The sequence below is a fragment of the Oryx dammah genome, unplaced genomic scaffold, assembly GCF_014754425.2.
Source record: "Oryx dammah isolate SB20612 unplaced genomic scaffold, SCBI_Odam_1.1 HiC_scaffold_27, whole genome shotgun sequence".
Taxonomy (NCBI): domain Eukaryota; kingdom Metazoa; phylum Chordata; class Mammalia; order Artiodactyla; family Bovidae; genus Oryx; species Oryx dammah.
The window spans coordinates 129,168,558-129,179,699 of record NW_024070211.1 but is presented as its reverse complement, the minus strand read 5'-3'; the positions used below and the strand labels follow the sequence as shown (position 1 = coordinate 129,179,699).

Below are 11,142 nucleotides of genomic sequence, written 5' to 3'. Positions count from 1 at the left end.
TAGTTATCTCTTGAAAGGCTCGGGTAAGGAATTCTGGAGGTCGGCCAGAGGCTGGGACCAGCTGGGAGCTGGGCGTAATCAACCTTAATGTCCATTTTTTTCTTCAGGTTTGAGATTCCTTTGTTTTTCATAGAATGGTGGGGAGGATATGAAGGGGAGTTTTCACTCCAAGCTATTTTGAACCTTGTAACTTTCCTTCAAGTGTGGTTTGTGAATAGTTTATTTAGGAATTTTGCAACTGTATTTATTAATAAGGCTACCTTAAAAAATTTTTTCCCATTGGAATTAAACTCAATGTTTCAAAATAAGCCCTATTTCATTTTATTGTCATGTTAACAATTGTATTTATTTATTGATTTTTGGCTGCCCTGTTGTGTGCAGGCGTTCTCTGGTTGTGGCAAGCAGGGACTACTCTCCAGTTGTGGCGTGCGGGCTTCTTACTGTGGTGGCTTCTCTTGTTGGTGAGCATGGGCTCTTGATCACAGTCTCAATAGTTGTGGAGCAAGGGCTTAGTTGCTCCTTGGCATGTGGGATCTTCTGGGACCAGGGATCGAACCCATGACTCCTGCATTGCTAGGTGGATTCCTTACTACTGAGCCACCAGAGAAGTCCCCAAATAAGCCCTATCAAAAAAATTATTCTATATTGAAACTATTAGTTTTAATAGAACTTTTCTTTCTAGAAACAATAATAAAACAAAGCATTTTATAAAATGTGGTCCTGAACTAGTCACTGTAAATAAATAAATATATATTTAACTTCTACTTCCTCCAAGCAGAGGCTGCTTTCTGTTTCTCTGCCTTGGAAACTATGTGAAAAACAATCCATAAGCAATTTTACAGAAGGGCTGCCAAAACCATGCTCAAGCCAGTTGGATGTGGACACCTCTTAAAAGAATTTGGGGGAATCTGACCGAAGAATCCAAGTTCTATTTTTAGAACAGATACAAAGGTCAAGTGGTTTCTGCCAAGCAACAATGCCTCCTGATTCAGACCCACCCTATGCTCACATCTCCTAAGCTCCCAAATAAATCCTGATGCTTTCACTCCAGAGGAAGTGTTTTCCTTTTAGAGGTTCAGTGTCCAGGGAGCTCTTTATGTGACTGAGTGAATGCAGGCGCCACGTGTGTGTTTAAGGGTTGGAGTCAAAGTATTTTCCTAATACCAGCTAGAGAGAATACAGCTGTCAGTGGCTCATTTCTGGTTTGTCCTACTTCCCCACCATGCATTTGCAGGCCTAGGACCACAGACTTTGCTATATCATTATAACAACATCTGACGTTGATACTAACTTATGATTCACATTCTGTGCCTGGAAACAGCCCCTGTATTTAACCATAATTCCTACACAGAATCCACTGTTGCAATGTATTAAATACATGGTCACAAAACATTAATGATCTGTAGAAGATCATAGTCTTTTAACACATGGTTATCACATGTCACATTCACAGCCAAAATCCCCAAGGATTTTTTTTTTAAATTGAACAAAACTAGCAATAATGTAAAAGATACATACACACACGTCTTACAGAATTGTGCACGGGGAAACTCCATTCGTTAAATGCCACTGAAGGTATATTTTGCTAAGTTGTTCCTCCAGGTGTTTTGTTTGTAAAATCTATCCCAGTAGGGCATGGCTGTTTATTGGGTGAACAGAAATGAGATCCTTGTTGCAACCAGAAAGTTTAAGTTCATAAAAAGGACCTGTAGAAACACTTAAGTGTTCTCAGGATGTAGTAAAGTTGGAGTGAAATGTGAAACCAAACCAGCTGCAAAAAGTACATACCAGCCATCTCTTTGATGGCTAGCCTGGTACCCAGATGTGCAAACAGCTTCAGGACACTTAATTTGTTGGCCTCCTCCCATCTCGTGGCATAATCTCATGAAGTGTGAATTTCACAAAAGATTCATACCATTCTGCTAATTAGCTGTAGAGGATTTGCTCATACCCTTCCAAGATCTTTTTAGTCTTGTAAGAGATGCTTACACGTTATTCCAACTTGTTGGACGATGAAGGAGGACTGATTGGTGTTCATCCAGGAGGAACCTGGAGAACCTAGATGCTGGGCATGCCGAGGAGGGAGATGACTTCCCAAAACGCAAGCTTTAGGAACAACTTCTGTATGACTCCACTTCTGATAGTGACTGTAGTCTTGCCTGATGCTCTGAAAAATTTGCTCCGGCTGAAAGGCACCCTTGGATATGGCGCAGGGCCAGTCTGCTGCAGTGTGGGTGGTGGGCTCCGGTCTTCAGCGCGGAGTCGGGGCCCTGGACCGGAAGTGCTGCGGCAGCAGGCGGGCAGCAGGCGGGCAGCCCCGCAGCTTCAGGGAATCACTGCTAGGCAGCGCCGCCCGGGTGCCGACAAGTCGCCCAGCGGTTGTGTCGCCAGGTGGCTGGGGACCAGGAGCCGGCGTGACCGGCTGCCGCCCCACTTCTAACTCTTCGGTGGGACTGGCAGGCAAGAGGGCTCCAAAGGTGCCTCCAGTACCCGCATACGAGGTGATTTTAATAATTATTGCTAAAATGTAGTGTAATTAGTAGTTGTAAGGTATTCTGTGAACATCAAGCAGATAAAATAGTGGAATCAATGAAATCCAGTCTCTGAGATTTAAAGAAAAAGAAACTACAACTGTCATTTTAAATTTTAATATCGTCCCTCTTAGTTTATAATTTTGAAACACTTAAAAAATACCAGACCCACGCCCCCAAGTGTTTTAAGTGTGCTCAGTTGTGTCTGACTCTTTGTGACCCCATGGACTGAGCCCGCCACTTCTGTGTCCATGGGATTCTCCAGGCAAGAATACTGGAGTGGTTTGCCACTTCCTACTCCAGGGGATCTTTCCAACCCAGGGATCGAACCTGTGTTTCTTGCATCTCTTGCGATGGCAGGTGGATTCTTTACCAGTAGCGCCACCTGGCGCTTTTGAAGAGTTGATGCTTTTGAACTGTGGTGTTGGGGGACTCTTGAGAGTCCCTTGGACTGCAAGGAGATCCAACCAGTCCATCCTAAAGGAGATCAGTCCTGGGTGTTCATTGAAGGTCTTATGCTGAAGCTGAAGCTCCAATACTTTGGCCACCTGATGCGAAGAGCTGACTCATTTGAAAAGACCCTGATGCTGGGAAAGATTGAGGGCAGGAGGAGAAGGGGACAACAGAGGATGAGACAGTTGGATGGCATCACCGACTCAATGGACATGAGTTTGGGTGGACTCCGGCAGCTGGTGATGGACAGGGAGGCCTGGCATGCTGCGGTTCACAGGGTCGCAAGAGTTGGACATGACTGAGTGACTGAACTGAACTGAGCACCAGCTGGAAAGCCCGTGTTAAGTGTGAGGAACCTTTTTAACATAAAGTAGTTAACAGGCCTTTATGCAATAAGTTTATAACTACGATCTTTTAATGAGAAAATGCATCAGAAAAAGCTGTATTGATTTATTACTTTACTTGAAGAAATCTATATTCTACTGGTCATGGACTACGCATGGCAGGTGTGGTGGAAACGTGAATTCTGGAGCCAAGTGGCTTGGCTTCTAATCCTGCTCCATCCATTTCTCAGTTCAGTTCAGTCTGTCAGTCGGGTACCAACTCTTTAAGACCCCATGGGCTCCAGAACACCAGGCCTCCCTGTCCATCACCAACTCCCGGAGCTTACTCAAACTCATGTCCATCGAGTCGGTGATGCCGTCCAAACATCTCATCCTCTGCTGTCCCCTTCTCCAGCCTTCAGTGCTTCCTAGCATCAGGGTCTTTTCCAATGAGTCAGTTCTTCACATCAGGTGAGTTTCAGCTTCAGCATCAGTCTTTCCAATGAATATTCAGGACTGATTTCCTTTAGGACTGACGGGTTGGATCTCCTTGCAGTCCAAGGGACTCTCAAGAGTCTTCTCCAACACCACAGTTCAAAAGCATCAATTCTTCAGCACTCAGCTTTCTTTATGGTCCAACTCTCACATCCATACATGATGTGAGAACACTCCCTCTCACAAAGGTAACAAAGGTAACCTCTCAGGATCTCAGTTTATTCATACTTAAATTGTGGAATAATAGTACTTATCTCAAAGAGTAGGCATGATGGTTTATTGAAATGTAACATGATAAGCTCTTAGAAGTGTAACTGGCATAAAGTATATTGATTTAAAAAATAAAACACATTTGTCTTGGACTCAATTTTTTTTTAGTTGACATGCAAACTGGGCTGGGAAACTTAGAGACTGAGATCTGAAGTCCTGGAGGTCAGGGACTGTGTTATTGCCCTGCATCCTCTGTCAACACCTGGTGAGTAATAGATGCCTGAGTGAATGAAATCAGAGGGATTTGGGCTTCACTGGTAGTTTTGCCATGTGTATGCAGCTGCCTAAGTCCCCTGACCACTTAACTGTAAAGTGAAAAAGCTTCATAAATTTGTTGTGAAGATAAAGTGAGTTAATGCATTCGAAGTTCTTAGTGTCGTACCTGGCACCTCCTGCATCAGAGACATGGGTTATTCGCAGGCAGTCACACTGTGAAACTGAGAGTTTGAGTTGTGAAACAGTCTATGTCAGCCTATTCAACTATCCATCAATGTTATAGCTGGAGACCCCTGCCCAGGAAAGCAGTTAGTAACTTTACTGTTTCCTTGCTTTCCCCTCTTCCCTCTGCTAACTAAATCAGAAAAATAAGTTTCTAAGGCTTATTTTGACTACTCTGGCGGGAAGACACTGTTGGATGCCTACCCAAGAGCCATTCCTTTCTCTCTCATTCCTCAGGTGGGTGGAATTAGGGGACAGATTGAATTTTTGTTCCCAATCCTTCATTCTCTCTGTCTCTCTAATAGAATTATACATCCATTAGTGCACCTTTTGGCACATGACTTTATAGCACTTTCCACTGGAATAGGCAGAGCATATATTCTTGCCTAGTTTGTATTGGACTTGGCCAGGTGATTTGCCTGGCAAATGTAATGTTACTGGGCAGGACATGAGCAGATCCTCTAAATGTGTTTGTATAAATTTTACCTGGCTTCTTGGGCACCTATCATTTGCCATGAGAAGAATATGCTATGTGGCCAGTAGTGCCAGAATAAGATCTATGGAGCAGACATGAAAACATACAGCCTACATTCAAGTCCAGCTGATCCTAGTCAAACCCAGCAGAGTCACAAATGACCTGTGTGTGTTAGTCTCTCAGTCATGTCTGACTCTTTGTGACCTCATGGCTTATAGCCCACCAGGCTCCTTTGTCCTTAGGATTTCCCAGGCAAGAATACTGGGGTGGGTTGCCATTTCCTACTCCACACAAATGACCTACTTGCTCATAATTAAGAAACAAATGCTTGTTCTTGTAAACCACTAAGAATGTGGGGTTGCTTGTTATTGAGCCTTTTCACAGCAATAGCCACCTGATACAGGCAGCAGTCTGCCCAGCTCCAGGGGATGAATCATAATTGATCTAAGCTAATTCTGTTATTCTTTTCAATACAGTTGATTTCCAGATTCTCTTGGAGGTAGGAGTGTCCAAATGACACAGACTGGCCAAAGAAATTTGCAAAGATGTTTACCGGGGACTTCTGGAAAAGCTTTTTCCTCCTTGATAAAAGGCATGGTGGGGACTGGAGGTGGTCTTTCCCTCTTCTTCTTTGCTTGAAAATTCAGTGGGCATCTTGAGACCATAAATTGAAAGACACAAAGATGTAAAACTAACAGCTAAGGATCCAGGTTGTGCCTGCATGTTCAGCTGTGTCCAACTCTTTGCGACCCCATGAACTGTAACCTGCCAAGCTCCTCTGTCCATGGGATTCTCCAGGCAAGAATACTGGAGTGGGTTACCATGTCCTACTTCAGGGAATCTTTCCAATCAAGGGATCAAACCCACACCCCTGGTGTCTCCTGCATTGGCAGGTGGTTTCTTTACCACTGCACCATCTGGGAAGCCACACAGCCAAGGATGATGGAACAAATAAAGTCTAGGCTCTTGATGACATGGCTTAGTGGTTGACTAACATCAATGACCGCCAATCTCTACATTCTTTATTTAGTTAGATTTTCTGCTTCCCAAGGCACTCCTGACCTAGTATACTTAAAATAATGTCAGTTTAGTCATCCTAGGCACTGTTTCTCTGAGGTGAGTGATGAAAGAGAAAAGGGAGCTGTATGATTACAAGTTTCCTCACACAAATTCTAGAAAACTTCATTTACTAGGTTATTAGAACCTTGCCTTTATCAAAATGTTTCTAATAACAATGAAGTAGTTAGCTTATGGGTACCTGTAACCAAAAATGGTAGGGACTGATGTGGGTATAGAAAAGTACATCCTGGCCAATGTTGGAGACATCTATATCACATGGCAATTTCTGAAAAGGAAACCATGCCCACAGTGCAACCATTTAGTAAGAGCATCTCTTGGAGGGTTGCTAGGAGTGAGCTGTCAAAGGTGTTCAGTAAATGTGTGATGCGTGTGACTCCACCATCTTCAGTTTGCACTGAGTGTATCCTCAGTGTGAATTTGGAGTTTGTGTGAATTGCTACTATATGAAAGGAGAAGACTGCCAATGGGGAAGACTGCAAGACTTTTTCTTGGCTGAGATGCATGAAGAGTTAAATACATGAACCAGGGAACTTGATGCCTACACAAGTAGATCATTCTTGGAAAAAAACCTCTATGATGTTGAAATCTGTTCATTTTATAAGAGTAGTAAGGCAAATTGTCCTTGTTCGTACAGGCAGTTTGAACTCTTTACAAAGCCAGTCTTAAAGGAAGACATAAAACAGAATGCCTTAGTCAAGAAAAAAAAAAAAATTCTTGGTGCTATGGTCCTGCAGAATTTCTCAGTGTTGGAATGAGCATCTGTGAGGAGGGGTGCAGCCTCCAAGCCAGCTAGCCTCATGAAATCAGCCTGTCCAATTAGCGCTTCCCTTTTAAACTGGCTGTCAGATCTAACCAGCAGGGATGTCCACAGGGAGGGGAAAAAAGACATTTAATGAACTTAAGAGCACAGTAAAAATCCTTGAGGACATTTTTCCTTCTTTGGTAGAAAATGTTTTTTTCTGATTTATGTAAGAACTTCAAGGACACAGGACGTACCTGGCATTCTGTGCTCTTTACTACTTACCATGCGAGTAATTGCTTTAAGTACTTGCAAGACCCCAATATTAAGAGCGATTGGAATGTGTTCAGAGAGTACTGGAAACAAGGGCAACCAGCCATCATAAACTGGACACTGAATTTTGGAAACCTCAGTCCTTCAGCAAAGTGACCAGGAAGTAGATCTACTAAATTGTAGGACTGTTCGAGTTGCTATAACAAAATACCATAGATTGATAGCTTAAAAAAAACAAACATTTATTTCTCACAGTTCTGAAAGGTGGGAAGTTCAAGGTCCAGGCGCCAGTAGATTTGGTATCTGGTGAGGGTCCACCTCCTGGTTCATAGGTGGCTGTCTTTATGTGTCCTCATGTGATGGAAGGTCACGAGGGCTCTGCCCTCAAACCTAAGGCCCCCCCTCCAAATACCCTCACACTTGGGGATTAGGTTTCAACATGCACATTTTGGGAGGACACAAACATTCAGTCTGTACCAAGGAACAATGAAATCGTCACAGAAGCCACAGTAGGATACTTCTGGAATGGATTTGAAGATTTTCCAAATCTCTTGGAAAATAAAACAGAATTAATGATGTTGATCCTTAAGGACTGGCTATTGGGGAAGTTCAGAGATGCCATGTCCTCCAGGTTTAATGATCAAACCAAAGCCAGCATCCCGTTACTTGAGTACGCAGGGTGAGATGACAATTGAATTTTGTCTCTAGGCTGCCTAACTACTTTATTTGCTCAGACTGAGGTCCCATAATGAGGTCCATAATGCTTATGGATTAATTACTCCAGAAGATTAAAAATATGGAGCAGTGTCTTTACTGAGACATCAGATATGGCTAATGTTCTGGTCTATGTGGGAATTCTCAAAGGACAGTGTAACCAGGAAGTCCTTAAATTTGTGCAAGATGGAAATTCTCAAGAACTCACAATGAAGTAATTTATTGGAATAGAAGCCAGGAGCCTTCTGGCAAATATATGCTAATGAATACATGAAGAAGATATGAAGATTCTTTAAAAAGACATGAAAAGAATGTTCAAGAAAACCCTGCAACCATGATCCTATCAGTGATTAGAGCTGGTATTTAGATTGATCACTAAGAAAATATCTTCATAAAGAATATGGAATTCAAGACTGGGCTATTATACAGTTTATACAGTTTATTCATTTTCTAGAGATGTGGCATTTATCTCAGCTGGAATTACATGCAAGGTTCATAACTTATGTAGTCACATCAAAGTGTTTGAAGAGTTTGTTTCTCCAGAGCATGTTAATGCTTCTGGCTAACTCAGGAATTCTGGTATCTGTCACAGACTTATACTAATCATGAAGATAAATTAAGGTGAAGAATGTTATTTACCACACAGTGAAAGATGCACTTGCTATACTGAAGACCAGAAAATCCAGTTTGGACAAACCCTAAGGGTCCCAGAGATGCCTTCACTCCTGCACAATGAAGATAAACCCTTCAGGCAGGATTCCCCTGGACCTTGAAAATCATGTTACTTCATCCTTTTTAAAACCTACCCAACTTTTGACGAATACATAGACCTACCCTGTCTAACATTTTTCTACTGTTTATAGACACTAAATGTATATATTTAATTTCTATTTAAAGAGCATGCATTCTTAAACTGTGACAAAGTTTTTACTAAGTACTTAGTACAAAGCTTTTACTAAGCTGTAAAAACAAAACTTAGCCTGGGAGCACTATATTTGGATTGTGTTTTGCTTTGTGTCTGTCTGATTACTCCCTCCTCTGCCCTTGAGTGAAGAACAGTGAAGATGCAGTTCTCATTGTATCTCATAGGATTGGCATTATATAGCATTATATATCAGAAGGCAATGGCACCCCACTCCAGTACTCTTGCCCGGAAAACCCCATGGATGGAGGAGCCCGCTAGGCTGCAGTCCATGGGGTCTCTAAAAGTCACTGACACGACTGAGCAACTTCACTTTCACTTTTCACTTTCCTGCATTGGAGAAGGAAATGGCAACCCACTCCAGTGTTCTTGCCTGGAGAGTCCCAGGGACGGGGGAGCCTGGTGGGCTGCTGTCTATGGGGTCGCACAGAGTCGGACACGACTGAGGCGACTAAGGAGCAGCAGCAGCAGCAATGAAATAATTCTTGGAGTTAATCATCATTGTTTAATAAAGTTTTTTATTTAAATAAAGCTTCGATAATTTTAAATGCTAAGCATTTGCATTAAAGTATTCATATAATTAAAATTTAACAGGATACCTTTGCTTAACAAAAAGTGATGCAGCATTAGAACATGTAAGGCATAAGCTAAGGGAGTTGCAAGGAGAAATAGATGAATCCATTATCATAATTGGAGATTTCAGTGTCCCTCTATCAGAATGGACAGACCCAGAAGGCAAAAAAGCAGTAAGGACATAGTTGACCTCAATCAGTTGAACCATCAATCAACTGGATATAATATCTACAGACCACTTCATCCAACAATAGTAAAATATACAAGGACTTCCCTGATGCTCTAGTGGTAAGACTGTGCTCCCAGTGCAGAGATCCTGGGCCTGGTCAAGGAACTAGATCCCACATGCCACAACTAAAGATCCTGCATGTGGCAGTTAAGACCCAGCACAGCCAAAACAAACAAACCACCACAACAAAACCTCCACAAAAAAACAAAATAAAAAACCCATAAAATATGCATTCTTCTCAATCTCACAGGGAACATTCACCAAGACCACATTCTGGAATACACCTTAACAAATTTAAGAGAGTAGAAATGATGAGACGTCTGCTCTTTGACTATGGTGGAATCTACTGGAAATCAAGAAAAAAAAGGTAATTGAAAATTTCCAAAATATGCTATGATTAAGCAACACTTCTAAATAACACATGAGTCAAAGAAGATATTTCACAAGAATTAAAAAAATACTTTCATCTGAATAAAAATTAAAGTGCAACTTATTAAAATATGTGAGTGAAAGCAGTGCTTAGAGGAAAATTTATAGCATTCAATGCACATATTAGAAAAGAAGAAATTTCTATAATCAATAATCTAAGTTTCTACCTGAGAAAACCAGAAAAAGAAGAGTGAATTAAATTAGTAAGCAGAAGAAAAGAAATAATAAACATTAGAGCAGGCATCAATGAAATTAAAAGAAGTTACTATGGAAAACTGAAGGTTTCTCAAAATATTAAAAATACAACTACCCTATGATCTAGCAATTCCACTTCTGGATATTTATCTGAAGGAAACAAAAACACTAATTTGGGAAGACATATATACCCTCTGTTCATTGCAGCATTGTTTACAGTAGCAAAGATATGGAAGCAACCCAAGTACCAGTTAATAGCATATATATATAATTATATATTTTAATGTATTATTTATATAAATTAAATATGTATATATTTTATAAAATATAAGTATATATTTATAAATATAAACATATGTATATATTTTATATACTTATATTTTATATAAATATATAAAAATATATTTATATATCTTATACAATATTTATATATATATATAATGTTACTCAGCCATAAAACAGAATGAAATCTTACCATTTGCAACAAAATGGATGGGCCCCAAGGGGTATTATACTAAGTGAAATAAGTCAGACAGATAAAGACAAATACTGTATGATTTGACTTACATGTGGAATCTAAAAAACAAACATGGCAAAACAGGAAGAATCATACATACAGAGAACAAATAGGTGGTTGCTAGAGGGAAAAGGAGTGGGGAAATGAGAGAAACAGGTGAGGGAGATTAAGAGGCACAAACTTCCAGTTAGCAGATAAATGAGTCTTAGGTATGAAACGTACACTGTGGGGAATATAGTCAATAATAATGTCATAGTACGTCAAGGCTGTATATTGTCACCCTGCTTATTTAACTTCTATGCAGAGGACATCATGAGAAACGCTGGACTGGAAGAAACACAAGCTGGAATCAAGATTCCCGGGAGAAATATCAATAACCTCAGATATGCAGATGACACCAACCTTATGGCAGAAAGTGAAGAGGAGCTAAAAAGCCTCTTGATGAAAGTGAAAGAGGAGAGTGAAAAAGTTGGCTTAAAGCTCAAC

General features: G+C 40.9%; 1 pseudogene; it reads left to right on the top strand.

Moving 5' to 3' along the window:
* Positions 1-2,204: 2,204 nt before the first annotated feature.
* On the top strand, positions 2,205-8,509 carry LOC120854169 (annotated as a pseudogene).
* Positions 8,510-11,142: the final 2,633 nt, after the last annotated feature.